We start from the raw sequence: 3,383 nt of genomic DNA on the forward strand, positions 1-3,383 counted from the left end.
GAATAATTTATTATTATTATTATTATTAACTTTAAAAACTGTTGTGCTGCTTAATGTTTTGCAGAAACTGTGATACAGTGTTCTTTGATGTTCAGATATATACCAACACACACACGTAATTTATACTCATACATTACATGAATTAAATTGCAGTTCTAAATATGATATTTAAACAGCTTCATCTAATTGCACTGATGTTTCCATAAAGGGAAAGCTCACACTTCAGCAATCATCCGAGCTGTCACTCTAAAGGTGCACTGTTTTTCCCTCTGAGACAATCCAAGAGCTCACACTTCACCTTGATTAGTCCACATTGCTGTAATTCAACTTAATATATTTTAATGGTTGATGGCATTTGCTTGGAGAGCAGCATCAACAAGTGTGTAATTATCTCCCTAATTAAGCTGCCAAAACACACGCACTGCCAGAGCACCTCTGAAACAGTGAGTGCTCTGTTCATTAGCATCTCTGTAAGCTTATTAATCATCTAACAGGCAATTAGCAAGCCGTTACCATTCATGCCTGCTATGTAAATATATTCCTGGGTTAATTTTTCCCTCTGATAATATAGAAAACATTATGAAAATTAGATTCGTGACCATATAAATTATGTGTGTTGTTAAAGGCAGAACAATGGTACCGCAAAGATAAGCACAAATAAATTTGTTATAAGAAAAAAAGGACCAGCAGTAGTGGGAACGATTAACCTGACAGACGTTGGCTCGCCTCTGAGGCCCTTTATGGGCTGTGGTTATGGCCTCCATCAGGCTTCTGTTGGACAGATCACGCGGCTTTATCCGTGCAGGAGGCTGCAGATGATAGACAGTCCTAGATCCACTTACTACTACAACCCAGCTTGCACCTCGGACACTACAAATGAAGAAATGAAGAACACTCACCCTAAACAACAAGGCATAATGAATCACAACACAGGGCAATGAAGCTAACGCTCCATTAGTAAATTAAAGCGCTGCCCTGAGCGTCTCATCTTAGTCCTCGTGGAGGATGGGAAATGGAGTGTAAATGGGATTTTCCACTAGATTCCAACCAAATTTCAGCGAGACCCACAAATAACACATACATCATAAATTTAATGCAGGCTCAGCCAGAAGCCCCGGTCCCTTCGGCCTGTGTTGTTAATGCGATGTAGTCACTGAGAGGATATTATGTCAAGCGTTTAAGCGGTCTGTGGTTCAGGGCTCTGGGACAAACCAAGCTGATGAAGCTGTGGGGAGATGATGTTCCATGAAGACTAGTAAATTGCTTGTATTTTTATGCCATCATGGTGTTATCATATTTGTAGAGGTATAACGTTCAGCGGGGTAGTTTATCATCTAGATGACAGCAAAGGGGACAAAACACATGAACTCTCTGGTTTTAAATGAAAAAAAAAAACACTGAACACTCTTTGGACCGTTGACAGACACAGAGGCACGGTGGACTATTTATCAGAGGTTCACAGAACGTTTCAAAGAGGGACGACAGACATGCACACAAACACCCTTCGATTTGGACAAGAAAGTGGATTCACTCGCCAGATGGTTTAGCCATTTCTCATTCCCAAATGGTTGAAAACTCTTTCCCACTCGACTTCGGCAAAAGAGCGGCCACCATGTGCGTCCTAATCAACAGCAATACAAGAGGCTTGTATATCTAAATATGCGTGACTGCATCAAGCATTATGCAGCCCAGATGTGCCCTCTCCCCCAAACCGAGGTGATGTATGGAGACTTGGCTTTAGAGAGACACTATGAGGAGCTGATCTGAAAAGCAGCCCACATCTGAAATTTCGAACGCTGCTTGCCAGACCTACTTAACAGAGTGCATTTCCAAAGTCTTCAGCATGGGGAGTTTAACAAAACAGGCTTGCCAAGGACGAACATTACCGCACGCATCCCGAGACCAAACACACATATATCTTCATTTCTTCGCCATCTGATGTACATTTTCTGCAGAAGAGAAATCTATAGACATGGTTCATTCTCGTGTGCTCCTTTGGGTTGCTGTTAAGAACAGTCAATGACTGAGGCGCTTTCAATTACAGCTAGTTTCTCTCTCCGCTAATTACTGCCACTTGTGTTGATTTTTTCTCAAAAGGGCCATTATTTCTCTCCTCCTCAACCCCTCACTGCCACCCAATCAATTAACATGAGTAATACTAGGGCTATTAGAGGTCTGTACGCTGCCTCAGGAGGAAGTTTTGCCATCAGCAGGACGAATGATTGCTTAATATAGCAGACAGACTCAGAGGAAAGCTTACCGCAGTACAATCCTCTAAAATCGATAGCCTGTATTGTTTCAAACGAGGATAGCCAAGCTACGTTAAAAGCGCTCAATAAGAGCGTCTGGGCCTCTGAGACGCTGATCTGGCATTAAGCTCCGGTGGCAACAGGGAGACATTACTCTCTTTGGGTGGACACTCAGCACCCTGTCCAATAGCTCGACCTCTGGTGCCGAACACATGCGTGCAGCAAGAGGAAGTGGATCTTTTTGTGAGGCTCGAGGGACGTCTTCTGTGGTGATAACAAACATGCTGAGCTGTTGAGTCAGTAGGTTGTGTTTAATCTTGATAAAACTTGGCAATGGATTGTGGAGACGGGTGTTTTTAATCTTCTGTATGGCAGGTTATCAACACCATCAATTGCCGTATTGTTCTTTTAATGCAGTTGAAACATGGACAGTTACAAGTAAGCTTAAAGGTGGCTTTAATTACCTCTATTTGTTGAGCTATATTATTACAACCGCTTGCAGAAATACGTGATTGTGATTAATCAATAGCAGAATTCTGCACTCAGATATGATGTTTGAATGTTAACCCTGAAAACCAATCTCCTGTGGCAGTTTCATGTTTCCGATCTCATTAATATTCAAAGGTGTGCATATGTAACATTTACACATACATTTCCATATGTGTGGATACACGCTGAAACAATACGGAGATACTGACAGCAATTAAAAGTGTAAAAATCTTTTATGTAAAGAATAATTTGACGACGGGCTGTTGAATTATTATAAAAAATAATGCACACCCGAGGTGGTGATGTGGTCACGACTCGAAGCATGTCTTGAGGTGTGGTAACAGTAATATAAGCAGAATAATTGACTCCAGCCCATTTCATTTTTAGAAAAATAATGCACACCCGAGGTGTAACGGTCACTCACTCACACGTTTTACGTCGTTGCCGAATGAACACCTTGGGTGTGCATTATTTTGTTTAATAATTCAATGGCCTGGAGTCAATTATTCCTTACATATATGTAACCCTAAATTACATAAGCACTTTACATCAAGCTGTCAGGCTTCATTTTGCTGTCATGACAAGGCTAATGTTAGAAAATGTAACATTTATGCAGACTATGTGCTTGTTTACCTTCAAAACTGT

This window comes from Carassius gibelio, chromosome B7 (assembly GCF_023724105.1).
Source record: "Carassius gibelio isolate Cgi1373 ecotype wild population from Czech Republic chromosome B7, carGib1.2-hapl.c, whole genome shotgun sequence".
NCBI lineage: Eukaryota > Metazoa > Chordata > Actinopteri > Cypriniformes > Cyprinidae > Carassius > Carassius gibelio.